This window comes from Rutidosis leptorrhynchoides, chromosome 7 (genome assembly GCF_046630445.1).
Source record: "Rutidosis leptorrhynchoides isolate AG116_Rl617_1_P2 chromosome 7, CSIRO_AGI_Rlap_v1, whole genome shotgun sequence".
Lineage (NCBI taxonomy): Eukaryota > Viridiplantae > Streptophyta > Magnoliopsida > Asterales > Asteraceae > Rutidosis > Rutidosis leptorrhynchoides.
Genome location: NC_092339.1, coordinates 253,102,470 through 253,124,768, shown reverse-complemented (window position 1 = coordinate 253,124,768; position 22,299 = coordinate 253,102,470).

The following is a 22,299-nucleotide window of genomic DNA, read 5'->3' as shown; positions in this document are numbered from 1 at the left end:
TCATACTTGATCATCTCCAAGCATTTTCCCCATCATTTAGCTTCAAAAACAACACTTAAACCTCATAAGAAAACCTTACAAAAACACTTCAAGAAATCCTTCCAAGAACACCAACTTACTTCCAATCTTTCATCCACTTCCATCACCCTTTTGGTTCTAGGTTCTTACTCCTCTTTTACAACAACCTTGTCCAAGGAACTTGAGGTAGAATCTATGTTCATAACCTTATTCGATTCATATATATATAGCTATCTTATTTTGTGGTATAAAATTTTAACAACAAGAACATAGTTTGAAAGTTTTCAAACTTGTTTGCAAACTAAATAGATCCTTCTAACTTAACTTTTAAAATACTTCAAGACCTGTAATATAACTTAATTACATGCTAATTTAACAAGGTATAACTTGGTTTTTCAAAGAACACCTTAAAAACTATTTTTACGACGTCGGAGTGCAACCGGGGACTGTTTTGGGTTGGATAATTAAAAACCATCTTAAACTTTGAATTGGAAGTTTATCTTCTGGAAAAATGATTTTTAATATGAATATGATAACACATAAAAATTTCATGATTTAATTCAAAGTATAAGTATTTTTAGAAAAATAATCATTTAAGGTTGTTTACATGATGGAAAATGATTAACTTCATAAGTTTCACTAAAGTTTGACCTATGCCGTGTGATTTTGAATACAAACTAAGGTATTTAAAGTTCATAGTCTTAAAGAGGGACTCGATCCAAGGAGATGGCAAGTTGAATCAACGAAAACGGAGTTGTAACGAAGAAACTATGACCGAAACAAAATCGGATATCCAAGACTAGTTTAGCCACGAAAATAATTGGGAAAAATTAAATAAATCACATCTTTTTAAGTTAACATGATATTTTATATATATGTACTTATAATTCAATTTTATATGGTTCAGGATCACCCGTAAACAACACGAGAAGATTAATCATAAGATCCCATGATTGTACGCAACACGTCATTTGACAACACCGGTACTTTATGTACGCAACACGTCATTTGACAACACCGGTACCGTGGGTCAAGATTAATCTCGACCAATACATATACGATGGGGTTTTATTTATTTCGTTGGGGGTTTTATTTATTTCATTGCGGGTATATTAAACATCTAAAAATGAACCATTAAAATTGAATTACTAACAACGAACTGCTAACTACGGACTAAGGAATTATTCAAAGTATTAAAAGTATAACAAGTATATATATGTGACGTTTGTTTAAAAAGAAAAGGTATTGATATATTATATATGGATAGGTTCGTGATATCAACCGGAGACCAAGTCAAATTATATATATATCTTCAAGACGAAAGTGAGTATATAGTCCCACTTTTAAACTCTAAATATTTCGGGATGAGAATACATGTATTTTATGTTTTACGTTATGGACACAAGTAACTGAAAAATATATTCTACGTTGAGTTGTACCACTGGCATACTTCCCTGTAGCTTGGTAACTGTTATTTACAGCGGTATTGTAAACGCGAATCCTGTTGATAGATCTATCGGGCCTGAAAACCCCAACCGGACTGGACGACCAGTATTCAACGGTTGCACAGTACTTCGTTTTGTGACTACACTTGGTACGGTGTAGTAAGATTTCATATTAAAGGGAATATGCGACGTGATTAAATGTTAAGTATGGTTACCAAGTGCTCAACCACTTAGAATATTTTTATTAAACTGTTTATATACGAAATCTTGTGGTCTATATATATATATTGCTGCCGGCATTAAACCTATATCTCACCAACTTTATGTTGACCTTTTAAAACATGTCTATTCTCAGGTGATTACTAAAGCTTCCGCTGCATTATGTTGAATTTGAGCAGGATCTTGCGTACGCATATTTGTGTCAAAAATAAAACTGCATACCCAAGGATTTGTGTTGTAAAATATGCTCGAAATCGTGTTGTTATCATTATATGTAAAGTTTGTAAGTCGAAGATTATCGCTAAACGATAATCATCTTTTTATTGTCTAAAGCTTGTAACAAAAATAATGGTTATGGTTTGTAATGTATAATATATGCAGTTTCTCTTTTAAAAATGTCGCATATAGAGGTCAATACCTCGCAATGAAATCATACGTTATCTAACACGTTCTTATGGTTAAGGACGGGTTATGACAATAAATGAATATTTAAATCAAAGGTTTTTGACATCTGATGATTTCTACATATAGACAATCACCGTAAATAATAGTTTACAATAATACTTCCGTTGACAATGCAGTCAAATAAGATACATGGTGATGATTTGGTGAATGCAACGTTTCCTTAAAAAATATGTCATGTAAGACTCCATGCACATAGCTTGTCTAACACATAAGTAAACAGCGGAAGACTTCTAGGAAACCTGAGAATAAACATGCTAACAAGTGTCAACACAAAGGTTGGTGAGTTCATAGTTTTATAGTTTCATATAATCTGTATATAAAAGTGGATCACAAGATTTCAGTTGTTTCATCCAGAAACGTTTATCAAAATATTCTACAAGATTGAGCACCATGGTAACTAAACTTAACGTATATATAATTTGTACCCTTTGTATAATCATCTTAATAATACACGCAAACCAACGTGTACGCTTCTTAAATAGCATATGTCCGTTAAAAAGCTAGTGCTCTAGCTCGGACGGGGATATCAAGCCCTATGGATCCATATACTACTACTCGCGCCCACCAGTTCTTATAACTGGCAGTTACTAGTTACCAAAGCTAAGGGATTTTCGGTTTAAACTCAGTATAGAATTTAGTATGTACTTGTGTCCATTGTTTTTAAAATAAAGTGCATGCATTCTCAGTCCAAAAATATATATTGCAAAATCATTTAAAAAGGGAGCAAATGAAACTCACCTTAGCAGCACATAAAGTTGTTCATCGTAATGTGACCGAAACTCAGATTACCAAATAATCGTAGATCTCAACCTAGAGAACATATGTTGGTCAATAAATGTCTATTAAGCTAGGTCAGGTCATAGTTTATCACAATCCTAATGCTCGAGATCGGCATACAAAAGTTATCCAAAGTTGTTTCAAAAAGTCAATTTTGACAATAGTTCAACAAAACGAGACGTGTCTTATATAAGAATTCATTTACGTGGTTGGTAATATTCAAAAATCCAATTTATCAATCTTACAAACAAGTTGTTTAAATATTAATTGCAGATTCAAAAGCAATTTCAATTAACGTCAATCATAATTCAGTTGACCATATCTTTTAATCCGTTCATCAAAACTATTCGATATCTAAATGAAAAGTTATTGATTTTTCGCCAGCTTTCCAAAAACATGCATATCATATACCTTTTTCCAGTAATATATGTATTTAATTCGTGATTCATTATAAACTGTTTAACGACAAAATTTAGCGTACAAGCATGCATAATTATATATACTCGAGCACTAGACATGAATACACAATTAACATATAAAAGATAAAATATGAGTGCTTACGTATCAATATTGAGATTCAATATTATAGGAAAGTACGTAGACGCGACAGAGATGATAAACACTAGATTTGATTCACAAATATACCCTCGAGCATTACCCATAACCTCCTTGGCAATAACCCATAATTTCCTTAGCTCTATCGCGCTCAAAAACCCATTTTGAAGGTGACACGCTCATAACCTCGTCGTAGTATTTTAGGTATATATACTACTAATAATAATATTATAATAAGATTAATATAATAATAATAATAATAATAATAATAATAATAATAATAATAATAATAATATAAAAAATAATAATACGGAGGAATGAATCGAGCTTTACTGTAGCAAATAGTGTTTACTGTAGCAAAGTCATTTTTACTGTAGCAAATAGTGTTTTACTGTAGGAAAGTCGTTTTTACTTGTACATATGTATATACATACATATAATTGTTCATGAATCGTCGAGAGCAGTCAAATGTAATGAAACAGTTCTAAAATTTTGAGATTCAACTTCATAGACTTTTCTTATCGTGTCAGAAACGTTAAATCATTTAAAGATAAAGTTTAAATTTGGTCAAAAATTTCCGGGTTGTCACACGACCCAAAAACTCCTACCAAAAATACCAGGGGTTAGGGTTTGAAAATCCTCAAATACAGTCCAAGATCTCCAAAGCCGAACTTTGTTTATATGATGGTAGATACATTAAGATAGGTTTGCCAGAGAGACTCACTTTTGCTAATGAAAGTGAGATTGAGGAGAGAATAGCCAATCGATCAACAAAAATGAAACGTGAGGTGTCATTTGTTTATGACAAAATAAATGCAAATTACATGAGAAAAGATGGTTCATATTATAACACACCTCTCGATTTATTCAATGATTTTGAAAGTTTGAATGCTCAAAATAGTCCTAAAAGGCATATAATCTATTTACCAACCTTCGTTTTAGAAAGATACATCATCAGTCTGGAGGATGAACTTGATCAAAACAAAATCAAATATTTTGACAACGAACTCAAATTTCAAATAATCATTAAGGCTTTACAACACCAAATCTTTATCATTGAATCCCAAAAAAAACAAACTGGTCTCCAATGTTCATAAACTTGAAAATCAAATTGCAAATTAAGTTGTTAATTTTTGTGAATTGATTTCAAAGAACACTGAATCACGGGACTCAAACCCAAAATCAGTGAATGACTCCATCAATTGTGAAGGTCTAGCACAAGAATTTAAAGACTTTAGTGATTCTCTTTTGACCAAATTTTACATTGTTGAACGCAGGTTAGAATCATCTAGGTCCAAATCTCTAGATCACTTCTTAGAATCTCAACCCAAGATTCCAGAAGTTAAGGTAGAACCACAACCCGAGAAAGAACCTATCTCTTTAGGAGCTCAGGATGTTGAGACTGACCTTACTCAATTTGTTGACAAGCTAGAACGGGAAAACATAGATCTTCAGGTTAAATGTGAGACCTACAAGAAAACTCTAGCAACAATTGTGAAGATGCATGTAGTTCCCAAAGTAGAACCCACTTATGATTTTAAAGACTCTGTTGTAGTTTCTATTGATGACCTTGTCTTAAAAATTCAGGAGTTAAAAGCTCATGTGAATCTACTTAAGGAAGAGAATGAGACCTTGCATGACCAATGTGATTCACAAGAAAGTATGGACTTCGTGACCAATACCATATATTCAAAACTTGGTTCTTATAAGATCTATCCTGGTACTGAGACCATACTGACCTCCACTGACACTCCAAAATCAAATGTGTCAGTTGGTTCCCGAGTTACAAAGTCTGAGTTGTCCAATGCTTCAATGTCTACTCCCAAGACTATGAAAAAGCATGTGACTTTTGCCAAGACCAATCCCAAACCAATAGTGTATCAATCCTCAATGTACTTGAAGACTGCTTCACGTAAAACACCAAAGACCTTGGAGGTTCCAAAACCAAAAGACAATGGTCCTCCCAAGTCTATAAAGACAGTGAGGAAATCTCCCATGAATTCAAAAGTTCACCTGGTTACCCAACCCGAAAGGTCCTCTACCCTCGAACCAAAAGATCAGGGTCCCTCAAAGTCTGAAGAGATCCCAACCAACCACTCTAAACATGTTCAAAATGGGAGTGAAAGACCGATAAAACAAGCGTATGAAACAACCAGAAACTTGCAACAACCGAAAATTCAAAATCAATTGGATTCTGCCACTGATAAGGTTGTGTGCACTGTATCTGGTGGTTTGTCAAAGAATCAAAAGCGAAATAGTCGTAAGCAAGCTCGTCGGGCCAGACAGTCCTACTTTAACATGGTCCATGTTGAGACCAAGTCTCCTAATGCTTCAACGTCTACACCCAAGACGGTTGAAAAACGGGTTACTTTTTCAAAGAACTCCAAACCAACCAATCAAGGATCTCCAAAGTCAACGATGACTTCGAGAAAAACATCCTTGAAACCTAAAGATCCTCAGGCTTCACAACCCGAAATTTACATTCCCCATAGGAAAAGGACTTACTCTAGTTACGAGACCATAATAAACCATCCATTTCTGGAAACTACTTATGGGGAGAATGGGTAGATTAAGGGGTTTTGCGATCAATATGGATGGCTTCCACACAAACCCAAGAAGTCATTCATCGATCCGAGACAAACCCCTCGTACCAAAACCGATCTTGTTTCTAAACACTCAAGGAATAATTTTGCTAAGCAAGTATCAAATAAGAAGTGGACAACCAAACCAGTTTCAACACCAAGATCCACTTCTTCTTCAAAACCTGTTAAGTATTCCTCGCCAGAGCTACTTAAAATGAAGCTGAGATCCGTTTCTCTGGCTAGGTTAAATGATTTTCCATTCTCATTGATTCCACCCGAACTACTTTTAAAGGATACACCGTGTATCAAACCCAAGTGGAATTCAACGTCCATAAGTCAGATCGACAATGCCTATAAATGGTATTCAAATTTGACTTTCAAAAAATGATTTGACTACAAAATGGCTCTTGGGCACATCGGTTCAAGACCCGGTCTTAACCCGCTGACACCTGACTGTCCACTCAGGCATGTCCCACTCATAACCTCAGATGACCTGATGTGTTGTTTGAACCTTTCTTTCCTCCAACCTCGTCCAATCCCTGCTTGAATCCATATCATTTGGTACATCTACTGCAGTAGTTTTAGGCGAATCACCATCCGTTGAAAACTACTCATCTGAGTTTCTTCTCCTGGATGAACTTGACAACTGAATGTGTCTAGGGGGAGCAATGCATGTTCCTAGGGGGAGCAATGCATGTGCCTAGGGGGAGCAATGAGACCCGCAATGAAATGACGATTATCAAAATCTGAAACGTCAAAATTTTTTTAGGGGGAGAAGGGGGGGGAATGTGGGTTCCCATATAGATCATGATGGTTCCCATAATAGATCTGTATGGGACTCGCACTGCAAAGAAGGTTTTCAACAAAGCCTTATACGGTGTATGCACATATTTTAGTGTAAGCCCCGCGTCTCGAATGTCTCTCTTTCTTTCTATTAAAAACATTTCAATGGAGAAACGTCAAATTTTTTTTAGGGGGAGAAGGGGGGAATGATGGTTCCCATAGAGATCATGATGGTTCCCATAATAGATCTCTATGGGACTCACAAACCAAAGAAGTCCCTGGGAATGATGGTTCTCATAATAGATCTCTAAGGGACCCGCACATTGAAGTAGGTTTCGTCCAAAACCTTATATCGTGCATGCTCATAATTCAGTGTATGCACCGTGTCGCAATTGTCCTCCACTTTTTCTCATCAAAACATTTTAGTGGAAATGTCAAATTTTTTTTAGGGGGAGAAGGAGGGAATGATGGTTCCCATATAGATCATGATGGTTCCCATAATAGATCTGTATGGGAACCGCACTGCAAAGAAGGTTTTCACCAAAACCCTATATGGCCCGCGTCTCAACTGCCTTACATCCTTTCTCATCAAAACCTATATTTTCTGTGTAGCAAATTGGCAAAATATGTTTTAATTCCAAATAAATCATATTTTGAGGGGGAGAAAAAGACCAAGAAAATAAAGGTTTTATCAAAACATGACACGCCATATATTGAGGGTGAGGGTAAAAGGGTTGGTTTCTACATACTTTTGTGTAGAACTCGTATCTCAAAGTGGTGTCAAACACACTTCAAAGTGGTGTTAAACATCAAAATGGCTTTTGCACAAATAACAGTGTAAAACCCATATTTTCACACATAACTCTCCCAAGAAACCAAATCTAAAACGTGCAACTTTCAAGGGGGAGTTTAAAGATTCAAATGTCAGTAATGACGAAGGAAGTGTCCTTGTGACTGCCTCAGGAGGATGTGTCTAGATGACTGCCTCAAACAAAATAGTCATCAAATGACAGAGGATGTGTCCCAGTGACTGCCTCAGGAGGATGTGTCTAGATGACTGCCTCAAATGTTGAATGACCCAACAACTTGATGAAAATTAAGTTTTTGAAGTCTCGAACTGCTGAAGGGGTTTTGAAAAACCATGAATAGGAACCCTGCGTATCGGCTGGGAATCCTCTATCAACACCTTATTTTAGAAGGTGGGACCACAAACAGGTCCAGACGTCAGACATATCTTGATGAGGGAGATCTTTCTAGTTCAACGGAGAGGCAATATGACAATTCTTAGGCTTACCTTGGTAGATTTATCAAACCTCCGGAAGGATGATCACCTTAACGATCAGTCAGCATTTAAGCCTGACCACATACACACTCCTTTGAGAGTGCAACAACTGAAAGAGATGTGTCACCTCATGACATATCAATGACTTCAGGACGCGATGTAACATCTTCCTACATTACATTGATTTCGACCGACACCAATGCGGTGTTAGGTACAGTTGGAAGACTTGGTATAACCAAGAGCGGCATAGTCACACAAAAGTCCCATGATACTTTAATCATGGAGGTGGATAGCTTGCTAACGCCGACTGGAACTTTGGTGACCAGTCATCCTCAACATCCACCGAGGTTAAACTTGGACCTACCAATACCGGTGAGGTCTCCAAATCCGGAAACAGTTTTGGTTTCAGAAAACTTGACTAGTGTAACAACTAGCATGCATGATTTAAACCTGTCTAGTATAACAACTAGCTTGATTTTTATAAAACCAAAAACGATTTCTGAAGATCCTGTTTTTCCTGAGGATCAAACTTTTACCTTAACCTCTTTGTTTTTTCTTAGCAGGTACACATTCCCTCTCTAATAATAATCATATATGCTCTCTCTGTTATTTTGCGATGAACACGGGATGCCATATTCATGCTACACATGCTGAACACGGTACACCATATTCATCATGCGGAGAGAATGACACACGAGTCAAAAACAAACCAATCACGGTCACGAAAAAGACAACTCAACATTTGAGGGGGAGCAAAAGAGGTTTACACAAGACCATATCGGGCTACTTTCAAGACCTTCTCAGCAATTCATAAAGATGGTTGAAAGTCAAAGATCAAGACCTTATCGCCCGCCCAAACTAAAGAAGATGACAAAACAAATCAACCATAACACTTCCAGATCTGTTCATCTTATGTGTAGAAGTTCATGTTCAAAGCTGATAGCATCAAAAGCTTCATAGCTTCAAACCGAAACCAAAGCCCGAAAGAAGGCTGCATAAGAAATTGCAAGAAAATGATCAAAGGAGGTGTTAACATTTGTAAACATAACACTCTCGGATGAAGAATCCAAAAGAATCTACAAGAGTTATGGGAGGTGTTATATCTTGAAGAACCCATGCCACTACAAAAAGACAAAAAGACGAAGACATGATCGCACCTTTCAAAGAAGAAAGATCAATGAACCCTATCAAGAGGGAAGATTTTTGAAAATCTCACGGATTATGCAACCATAACACTCCTAGGTGAAGAGTGCAATTACACGCACTCAGGAGGCGTTTCAACAAAGGTCGTAATCCAAAACCCCACGACAAGGGGGAGATTGTTGACAATATTTATTGTAATATTTAATGTCGTGCAGTTTATGTCTTGTATTAGTCTAGTGGCGTGTGCGTTTTAGTCTTATAATTGTAATAGTCTAGAATAGGCTATTTACCACGGCAACTTAGTGTTTACCATGTATTTGTAACTTGGGAGCTTGGTACTATATAAAGCAAGCTCCCCACCCTTGTAACGAAGCTAGTCATTATTAACACTTTACTTTCTCTCACTAGTATCTCTCTACAAGAAACACTCTCAAAACCCACTAAAACTATCAAGAACAGATCGAACACCCTAATTGTGGACTAACAGATGAAGATCTAAGCTAAACAAAGATGGATCTTGAGCAAGCTTCCTTGAATCCTCCCTTAAACACCAATGGATGATGAAATTAGGGTTTTGTGTGTGAAATTCGGACCCTAAGCAGCTGCTCTCTAAAGATGCATGAGAAAATGACCTAATCTCATTCCTTTTATAGTGCTGAAAATATGTGCTGAAACAGTGATAGGATCGCCGCTTCTGGCTCAGGAGCGACGCTTTTGGCTTTAATGAAGAGTGGCGCTTTTGATGAAGAACGATGCTTTTGGTTCAAATCAGGGATGACGCTATTGTTGGAAGAGCGACGCTTTTGACCGGATAGGAGCAGCGCTTTTGCTGTAGGAACGACGCTTTTGTTGACTGATGAAGGATGGATCTAAAATGTGCATGAGAACGTCGCTTTTACAGTTGGTGCGGTGCTTTTGCTCCACATGAGCGGCGCTTTTGATGCTGATTCTGCACTTTTCAATTCCTTAGCCAATTTTACCCAAGATTTGGTCAATTTTACACCAAATCAACTCCTTAGCCCTTAATTTACCATTTAGCTCAATAGCACACAAAATAGGCCCCGAGATAGTCAAAAACCGAACAAAGTAAGGTAGATATCGTGAAATAAAACATATATAAATGGAGCGATATCAAACCCCCTACATTTAAATCTTTGCTTGTCCTCAAGCAAACAATCGACAAAACAAGCTTTGGAGATAGAGAACGAATAAGTGAACAATGCCAAAGCGCAAAAGGTTTAGGCACAAGTCAATACCTCCCATGAATAGGCGCTTGATGGCAAGGATGTTCCCCAAAAACTTGCACTTGATAGGACCAAGCATAAACTTTCTCTTCTTCTATAACCACAAACTTCAAACAAACTTAAATAATCTCTTCACTAGCTCAAGCTCAAAGCAAGCTTCATATCTTCAATCCTCCAAGATTAACACAAACATAATTCAAGCCTAAGTCTACCCGAACCCATCATGCCCTCGGTCAAAGTCAACTTCATCTACGAGAAGGTCATCAAACACCAATCAATAAGCATCAAATCTTGACAAACTCAAACCAGACCTCCTTGACCTTGACCAAATACCAATCAAACACCAATCACGATGCATTAGCTACCGTTGTTGAAATTGTTTACGGTGAGAAATTTTTGCATTGCACGATGCAATAGCTACCGTTGGTGAGATTGTTTTGTAAATTTCCGGTGTTCTTCATATGAATGATTTTTACAGCAGTGAGCAAACCTGCACAGATTGTTTTCGAAATATGTGTATCTTGTGGTCTATTACATTATTGGAAATGATTAATTATGATAAACTAATGAACTCACCAACCTTTTGGTTGACACTTTAAAGCATGTTTATTCTCAGGTATTAAGGAAATCTTCCGCTGTGCATTTGCTCATTTTAGAGGTATTACTTGGAGTCATTCATGACATATTTCAAAAGACGTTGCATTCGAGTAGTGGAGTTCAATAAGATCATTATTAAGTCATTGATAGTTTGATATATTATGAAAGGATATGCATGCCTGTCAACTTTAAATGTAATGAAAGTTTGTCTTTTAAAAACGAATGCAATGTTTGTAAAATATATCATATAGAGGTCAAATACCTCGCAATGAAATCAACTATTGTGAATCGTTTATAATCGGTATGAATGGGTCCTTTCAACATAACTGCTTTGTGCAGAGCTTCTATATGGCCTTCAACTTGGCTTTCGACATGATTGCTCGCCAAGAGAAATTTTATGGCGTTTTAAAGAATGAAAAGCTCAAAGTTGAAGAGGAACACGCCAAGGCGGCCCAAGCCCAGAAACAATGTTCCACCCTTTCTGCAGACCTTAAAACTGCCAACGAGGCTATAGAAAGTTTAAAGAAACAATTGTCTGCAAAGGCAATTGAGGAGAAGAAACTGTTAGTGGCCCTTGAGACCTCTAAAACAATTTTGAAGAGCGCACCTCTGAGTGCAATGAAGCAGTTTTTGCTAAAGTCGTTGTGGAGTTGGAATTTATAAGATTACGCCAACACTTGTCCGTCTTTGGGCAAAAAGTTATGGACTCGTGTCCTGTTTGTGATCGTTTTGCTGTTTATGTTGCTGCACTTGTGACGACCCGGAAATTTCCGACCAAATTTAAACTTTAATCTTTATATTATTCCGACACGATAAGCAAAGTTTGTTAAGTTAAATCTCAAGAATTTTAAACTGTGTTCATACATTCATTATAACCTCGACCAAATTCCGACGATTCATGAACCGTTATATATAAATAGATATGTATATGTATATGTATATATATATATATATATATATATATATATATATATATATATATATATATATTATAACTTGAGAATATTAATAAAGTATTAAACGTATAATACTTTACACGAACGTATTTGTTTCAATATGATTTTTGACGAAATTAAAAAAAAAAATATTAAATGATTGAATTATCAGAAACATTGAATTATGATTACAAGTCTCTGTTGAGAGGTCCACTATGATTTGAGAAAATCTATTCCTCTTAACGATATTCAGAATAATTTGTAAAGCTATTTATAAATAAAAACAAAAAGTGTCATTTACGAAAGTTAGACAAAAGTTAGTGGAGAATTGGTTTCCATAATATTCTATTAATCTATTTTCAAACGTACAAAGACGTTTTCAGTTTAAAAAAGAACTTTATTATTAAAACGTATATAACTTTTATAAATATCTAGAATCACTTTTGACAACTCATTACTTAACCAGTATAATAAATATAACGATATTTATATTTTATTTCATTAAATATATATAACGATTTAAATTAATATTATATATATTTATACGCGTATTATACATACATAGTTTTTATACTTTTACTATACTTTAACTTTACCTTTACTTTACTTTACTTTACTTTAACTTTAATAATTCACTTTAATAATTCATACTTTAATAATTCACTTTAATAATTCATACTTTAATAATTCACTTTAATAATTCATACTTTAATAATTCACTTTAATAATTCAAAAATCTATTATAAATAGAATTCAATAGGTTTTATTATTTCATAGAAACTTGAAAATATATTTCTCTAAACTCTCTCAATCGATTTATATATATATATATATATATATATATATATATATATATATATATATATATATATATATATATATATATATATATATATATATATTTGCTCTGTATTATTTCAAGATATTATTAGTATATATAAAATATTACGACGGAGTGCTGTCCGAGTGATTTCAAAATAGTTTTTTTGAATGAGTCGAAGCTAAGAAAATTATGGGTTATAGCTATGGAGGTGATAGGTATGGTTCATGGGTATGCTCGTGAGGTCAATCTAGTGTTTATCATCTCCGTTGCGTCTACGTACTTTCCTGCAATATTGAATCTCAATATTGATACGTTCGTGAATCCGAGGTCAACCTTGCACTTGTTAAATGACGTTATATGTATTTTTACTACGAAATACAGTATTGTGAGTTTCATTTGCTCCCTTTTATATATATTTTTGGGACTGAGAATACATGCGCTGTTTTTATAAATGTTTTACGAAATAGGCACAAGTACTAAAACTAATTCTACGTGGGTTTAAACCAGAAATATACCCTTAGCTTGGTAACATTAAACTACTTGTCTATGTACGGTAGGCGCGAATTCTAAAGATAGATATATTGGGCCTGACAAACCCCATCCTGACTATGGGATGCTTTAGTACTTTGAGGTTATTTTAAACACACCTGATCTGGTGTACTTCAGAGGGTAAAACATGAACGTTAAGGCTTGTTACCGGGTGCCTACAACTTATAGAATACTTTTATACACTTGCGAGTGAACATATATTTATAAACGGAAATCTTGTGGTCTATTAATATATTGAAATGATTGTTATGATAAACCTATGAACTCACCAACCTTTTGGTTGACACTTTAAAGCATGTTTATTCTCAGGTATTAAAGAAATCTTCCGCTGTGCATTAGCTCATTTTAAGGATATTACTTGGAGTCATTCATGGCATATTTTGAAAGACGTTGCATTCGAGTTATTGAGTTCATCAAGATTATTATTAAGCCAATTATAGTTGGATGTATTATGAAATGGTGTGCATGCCTTCAACTTTCGTTGTAAAGAAAGTTTGTCTTTTAAAAACGAATGCAATGTTTGTAAAATGTATCATATAGAGGTCAAATACCTCGCGATGTAATCAACTATTGTGAATCGTTTATAATGTATATGAACGAGTCCTTTCAGTTGGTATCAGAGCGGTGGTCTTAGTGAACCAGGTCTGCATTAGTGTGTCTAACTGATAGTCGTTAGGATGCATTATTGAGTCTGGACTTCGACCGTGTCTGCATGTCAAAAGTTTTGCTCATCATTTTTGTCGGAAATTACCTGCTTATCATTCTTAGTCTAGACACATCTTATTGCAATGATTGCATGAATAGTGTATAGAAAAAATTCATATCTTAGCGTATCTATTACTGTAAACTTTGCCTGACATATTCCGTAAATTCCTCCGTAATCTACGAAACCTTTTGCTCTATATAATTAGAATACCACCCGATAGCTGAAAAATCATTTCATATCAAAAAATTCTTTATTCAATCGTACGAAATGAAATTTGTCATTAGTTCAAGTCCCTCGGATTCCGAAATGGAATCCCACTCAAGTTCCGAAAGCAGAGTGACCGGAATGGATCAACCAATTAGTCATCATCTATTCTGGATGAATTGGGGATGGGTTCGTAGCCTCCTTAATCATTGGAGACAAGAAGAAGGTGATCCATTCCATCCACCACATTGTCCTCTTGGCGAAGAACCTGAAGCACTTACCGGCGAACCTATCCAAAACACCATTTTCTCTCTTATTTCTAGAGTATCTCGTCACGATTACATACTACACCAAATTCTAGATTTTATTTATCCGCTCATCCGAACCGACAATCAACCCGGTGTAATAGAAGAAGTTAACGAGCTTCGCGCTCGGGTAGTGGCTTTGGAGAATATGGTGCAAAGGTTACAAACACCAGCAGCAGCACCAGCAGCATAAACAGTACCACCATCAGCAACACCAACAGTACCATCACCACCACCAACAACAACATCCACATCCCATACCGCAACATCACAATCTGTATCTCAAACATCAACGTCATACGCCCTGTAAATATCCAGGAATATCAACAACAACAAACGATGAAGTATTAATTCATAAACTTCATTGAAGAGATATCTCTACGGCAGTTATGTAATCTCCAAAATCTTAGAGATTATTTAATTCTGATCGTAAATCGGATGAGTGAACGGAGATGGTAGAGTAGAAACTTTGATCGAAAATGGTGTACGATTTACAAGCTAGAATTGTTTTACCAACAGCATCAACAGGACCGTAGCATCATCAACACAGTCAGTGCCGTCAGTATCGTCAGAATCAACAGCACCTTAACATCACAAACTCTGTCAGTTCAAGAATCATTGTGGACATCATTACGAATCAACAACAAATATATTGTATCAACGAGTTATGAAGTATTAACTCATTTCCAATCGAAAGATTTATATGTATATTTTATATGTATAAATTTTTAAACCATAATAAATCTTCCCGTACTAAGCTATTATGTGTGAATCTTAACTACTCAGTTAATTCATATTACAAATATGCAATGATGTACGTCCTTCGTCCGCAACTTAACCATCGTTAATTACAATCTCTGTCTCAATTCAATAAAAATCCAATTCATAATTAATCAAGTGTATTATTCGAATATATGTTTGATTTTACACTTTCATCATTGATGTACTCGAAACTTTTCAAATAACATCATTCGTACCTTGCGAAGTTCGCAAGAATTTCACGAAAACCAACAAATAACAAAGTAATGATTCATAATTTCAATATTATTGAAGAAATACTTATGCAATTTATAAAGTTTTAGGGATTACTCAATTCTAGTTCCAACCATAAAACAAATGAGTTTAATTTAATATTAACTCATTAAATCTATATTACATCTAAAGAAAATATACACATATATTTTCATAAAGACTGTAATAAACTTCTTTTGTACAAAATATTAATTGTGAAAATTTTTTAACGGGTAGGTAATACCCGAGAGATATATAAATTCACAATTAATATATTACATTTTTGAAACTGATTCAGCAATCATCAACTATACTCCCTACTTTCACAACAATATCCATTCTTTCATATAAATCAAAACAATCATACTCATTCAAATTCAATTACATATTCTGATTTTGAAATCGCATAATTCAATTCGAAATATAACCAGTATCATCACTCTTAGATTCCTATATCTTTCAAAGCTATACTTTGACTTCAAAACTGTGTTAGAACATCATATGTATTAACGATTACAATATGTGCTCAAACCCTTCGAAATTCCTGAAGACACTTCAACTAAGGAACAATCGAGATGATGATCCAACCACATGTTACCCACAGTTATACACCTGAAAACTCTCAAAACCCAAGTCATAGTTCGACACGTATCCGTGTTAGACCCTTTGGCATTTACTAGCTAAAATAACTTTTCAATTCCGTTTCAAAATAGACAGTTTTGTCACATCTCCAGCAAGTCAACTTCGACTTCTCAATCAAAACAGTCTTATTATAACCTCAATAGATACGTTGCCCTTTCGCCAACGTTACCGGGGAATCGTTTATATTCACCACATTAGCAATAAACTTACCAACAACTTCACTGATCTTTGACTTTCAAAAAAAAATCATTATAATTATCGAAACCCTATCATATACGCATTCGTACCTTATAACAAGAATTGCCATACCAATTATTGAGAATCAGCAATCAGTATTTTGAAACCACGCAGCATGTCTACATCAACAATTACATATACACACAACGTATACCTCCAAGACTTACATTCTTTGAATGAGAAATTTCTGAAAAACACCCTAAACTGCGAACCAGTTCTCAAAATTTTGAAAAATGCTGATGAAGCAGCAAAAACTGTAAACGACCTTAACAGTAAAAAGTTGGATGATAAAGGATAGTATATTGGCAAAGCTCAGAAAAAGAGAAGCTTTGGAACTAGAAAACGGATTGAGCAAAGTATGAAGGAGGCTGTGGACAAATCACAAAGGCTGAACCTGCCTTTAAAGAATCCAAATGATTCAGTACTTGCTGAAGTCATTAACGAATACCTTGCTCCTGACTCTAAATCCCTGCGGATAATATCCTTCATCATCCTCTGATATTAGACATTCTAAGATATCATCGTATCTTTCATTATAAATATCATCCATACTTCTGAAGATATTTTTATAATTATTCTTATCTGAAATCATTTACCTCTTCGCGCTATCTGTATTATATCATAAAAGAAACTATTTTAGTTTCTAAATTCTGAAACATTCGAGTTTAAAATAGGAATATTCTTGAAGAAGTGTTGGGAGCTGAAGCATGAGTTAGTATAATATAATGACACTTGATCAACGTGATTATATTACAGTAATTCATGCTGAGTTTTTAAATGGAACATGATGATTCACAGATCATAACGTCATCATGTGCTATGTTACACGACTCTTGTATTCTCTTTGATCTCTAAATATCAAGAAAATATTTCTTGATAATTTAGCCTTTTCTGAGGTATTCTGATAATTTGACAAGTCAAGATCGTGTCATTACAATTTCCTTCCTAGAACATTAATAATGTTCATTCCGAAATTTATATCTGCGAATTCTGGACCATTACAAGCGGTGCTTAATCGCAAGAAGAAGAAACGAAAGGACAAAGCTCCGAACTAGAAATGGGAGTATAAATCATGGCAAATAGAAGAGAGCATTAACTGTGGATGACAATGATTATAGAAGAAGCAAGGACTTTGAAATATAAGGGAAGATAAAAAACCCAACAACAACCCAGAAATCACAAACCGTATATATCAATGCATATAGCAATATAAAGACACGGGAGAACTAAAAACACTATAAAACCAAGAGTATAGTAGAAGTAAATAGATTCTTCCGGAGGCAGATGAAAAAGAAGAGCGGCAGATATGAAAGTGAGGAGTATATCAAGAATCAGCACTGGATGAAGCATATTGACAAATACTTTAAAATATGAGTTGAGAAGGTGTGAGTTGTAAGAAAACAAATGAGGTGGATTTATAGTGAAATATCCGACAGAGAAATCAAAATAGATTATCGCATTAATTCGAAGAGGATCATAATTTCCTTAATCGCCGAATAATCAAATCCAATATAGATTACAAAGATTTTCTTTTCGGAGATCAATCGTGATGACGTTAAAAGATACAACGAATCACTATTATCTTATTTCATTCATTTACGATAACTTCACTCACACGCTTCGAGTAATCGAATTATTTTATCCATTCTTCTTGAACATGATAAAACTCTATAATCGTTATAATAACATTCTCATTGTTAGTCATGACGACCTCTATCAAATTTCGGGGACAAAATTTCTTTAACGGGTAGGTACTGTGACGACCCGGAAATTTTCGACCAAATTTAAACTTTAATCTTTATATTATTCTGACACGATAAGCAAAGTTTGTTAAGTTAAATCTCAAGAATTTTAAACTGTGTTCATACATTCATTATAACCTCGACCAAATTCCGACGATTCATGAACCGTTATATATAAATAGATATGTATATGTATATATATATATATATATATATATATATATATATATATATATATATATATATATATATATATTATAACTTGAGAATATTAATAAAGTATTAAACGTATAATACTTTACACGAACGTATTTGTTTCAATATGATTTTTGACGAAATTAAAAAAAAAATATATTAAATGATTGAATTATCAGAAACATTGAATTATGATTACAAGTCTCTGTTGAGAGGTCCACTATGATTTGAGAAAATCTATTCCTCTTAACAATATTCAGAATAATTTGTAAAGCTATTTATAAATAAAAAAAAGTGTCATTTACGAAAGTTAGACAAAAGTTAGTGGAGAATTGGTTTCCATAATATTCTATTAATCTATTTTCAAACGTACAAAGACGTTTTCAGTTTAAAAAAGAACTTTATTATTAAAACGTATATAACTTTTATAAATATCTAGAATCACTTTTGACAACTCATTACTTAACCAGTATAATAAATATAACGATATTTATATTTTATTTCATTAAATATATATAACGATTTAAATTAATATTATATATATTTATACGCGTATTATACATACATAGTTTTTATACTTTTACTATACTTTAACTTTACCTTTACTTTACTTTTACTTTAATAATTCACTTTAATAATTCATACTTTAATAATTCACTTTAATAATTCATACTTTAATAATTCACTTTAATAATTCATACTTTAATAATTCACTTTAATAATTCATACTTTAATAATTCACTTTAATAATTCATACTTTAATAATTCACTTTAATAATTCATACTTTAATAATTCACTTTAATAATTCATACTTTAATAATTCACTTTAATAATTCATACTTTAATAATTCACTTTAATAATTCAAAAATCTATTATAAATAGAATTCAATAGGTTTCATTATTTCATAGAAACTTGAAAATATATTTCTCTAAACTCTCTCAATCGATTTATATATATATATATATATATATATATATATATATATATTTGCTCTGTATTATTTCAAGATATTATTAGTATATATAAAATATTACGACGGAGTGCTGTCCGAGTGATTTCAAAATAGTTTTTTTGAATGAGTCGAAGCTAAGAAAATTATGGGTTATATGTAACATCCCGCGTTTTTCCGTTAAATTTATTTTTAACACCGTCTTTTTTTTTTTTAAACATAATCTTTCGTATTTAAATTAATAGTTTCCGTGAGTAACGTTCATTATATTTCCGCTATTTAATTTTGACATCACCCAATTACTCGAGCGTTTTAAAAATATTCGATCGGTTAAATCCCGCACCCGCTTTGAAACTCGAGGGACCGGAGTTGCCAAATGGGCAAACTAGTTGACTAGGTCAACTAGTCAACCCATTTCACCACCATTCAATCCCTCCATCTCTCTCTCTTTCTCTCTAGCAAGAACACACACAAACCCCAACTTCATAGAATCATCATCTAAATTCGGGATTGGAAGCAAACTTCAAAACAAATTACATATTTGGAATCCTCTCTTCATCCTCTACAATTTGATACCAACTTCATCTCGTTTGGGTAACATTTCTAAAACTCTAGATTTCTCTAAATTCGTGTTTTTGATTTGAAATGGTGTTAGTTAGTGTCTATGGCTCAAGTCTAACATGAATATATGTTTGGTTTGCTCGATTTGTTGTTTTTGGAGTAACTAGCATGAACTTGAAATGGGTTTGCTTAATCCTTGATTTTGGATGAGTTAATGTTGTTAGTTTGTTAAAGTGCATGTTTTAATTGTGTTACTAGTATCATTAGCCACATTTGGATGTGTAGGTTGATTAAGAAAACTTCAAAAACCCGATTAATGATTTTGTAATGTTTGACTAGGGTTTGATAGTTCTTGACATGAACTTTTGGATGCTTAAATGCCATAGAGTGTTAATTGTTAGTGTTTAGTAGTAATGTATGCTTCATTACCTTCAAAACGGCATATCGTATGTGTAAATTGGATTCCCGAATCATAAAATACGTTTTACGAACTTGAAACTTTGAAAATAAACCTTTCTTGATCAATTGACGAGTTTTCGGTTATTGTAAATGATGTTTTTGATTGATGATATATGGTTAGTTGTATTCCTCGTCAAAATACCTTTTCGACGATATATGATAAGCATTATAAGTGTCAGCGGGTCAAGAATTGGGTTGGAAAAGGTTTTGGTTCGTGCACACTTGGAAAGACTGACCAGAATTCTCTGGCCAGGTAGTGGCGCGACGCGCCACATCCCCGCGCGGCGCGCAGAATCGCCTGGCCAGATTCTGCTCACTTTGTCACATTTCACGCGAAATGTTTGACTAGCTACCGACCTCCGATTCACATGAAACTTGTTCTAATATGCTTATATATGAATAAAAACCTCAGAAAAATAGTTCGGGACCGAACCCGAACGTGTTGACTTTTTCGTTGACTTTGACCAAGTTTGACTTTTAGTCAAACTTAACCAAACTTTTATACAATCATTCTAACATGCTTTTATACTTGTTTCTTGTATGAAACTTGACAACGTGATTCACATGCTATACTTAATCGAGTCGTAACGAGCCATAGGACTAATTGAACACATTTCACCCGACTTTGTGTCGTAACCGGTTAATTGACACAACTTACTTGTTTAGGTCAAGGCTAAGCAACTTTCATGCATACGTTACTTTGTGAAGTACTTTTATACTCGTGCACTCGAGGTGAGATCATAGTCCCACCCTTTTCAACAACTTTTTATACTTTAAATTGTGGGCTGAGAAACATATACTTTGTTACATTTTGTACTACTTACTTTTATACTTTGAACACAAGTACAAGGAAAACAAACATTCCACAGCGAGTTAGAACAAAAATCCTCAATTCGATTATCATTAGTTACACTTGCAGGGTGTAAGCGAGAACTTATATTGTGTGGCCATACGGGTTTGACAAACCCTCATTACGGACGGTTCGCTACCGTCTACGGATGAAATATATTTTCGGGAAACAGTGTATGTTCTAACACTATTGTGATGGGGTTCTATGGAAGGAAACGTTAAGTCTTGATAATTGGGTGCTCGCGAACAATACTTTTGGAATGCAAACGATTTTGATAATCAACTATGGGAATACTAAATCTTGTGGTTCAAAAACAACGTTTATTACAAACACCTATGATTTCACCAACGTTTTTCGTTGACAGTTTTCTATATGTTTCTCAGGTTCATACTTGGCTATTTGATACATGCTTCCGCGTACACTCATACTTGCTTGGAGTCGAGCATACATGCATACACTCTGATTTCTTGCTTGGGGTCAAGCATACATACATACGCTAGGGATAGCACTTTTGGATTCAAACTTTTGTTTACATACTTACGCTATTTATAGCAACTGTGTTTTTCAACTTATATTATGTCGCAAGTTATTTCATTTATACTTCATGACTTTTGTAAACTTAGACTTGTTGTCGAACGGTTTTGTAAACTAAACTTGCAAGTCTTGTACCTTTCAAATGAATGCGACATAATTTTGGTCAAACGAGTCTCATATAGGGACTACGACCACGCAACGGGACCTAAGTAGTCGGCGCCGTCAATGACGATTTGATCGGGTCGCTACAGATGGTATCAGAGCGTTGGTTGTAGGGAACTAGGATGTGCATTAGTGTGTCTAACAGAGTCGTTAGGACGCATTAGTGAGTCTAGACTACAACCGGATAGTTAGCATTTGCATTCTGACATACATTTGCTATAGATAGCACTTACTTGACTACTTGTGCATTATACTTGAATCATTCTTAGGCAAACTTTTTAATGGTACCCAACCTTCATCATACGAACTCGTATTCCGCCAC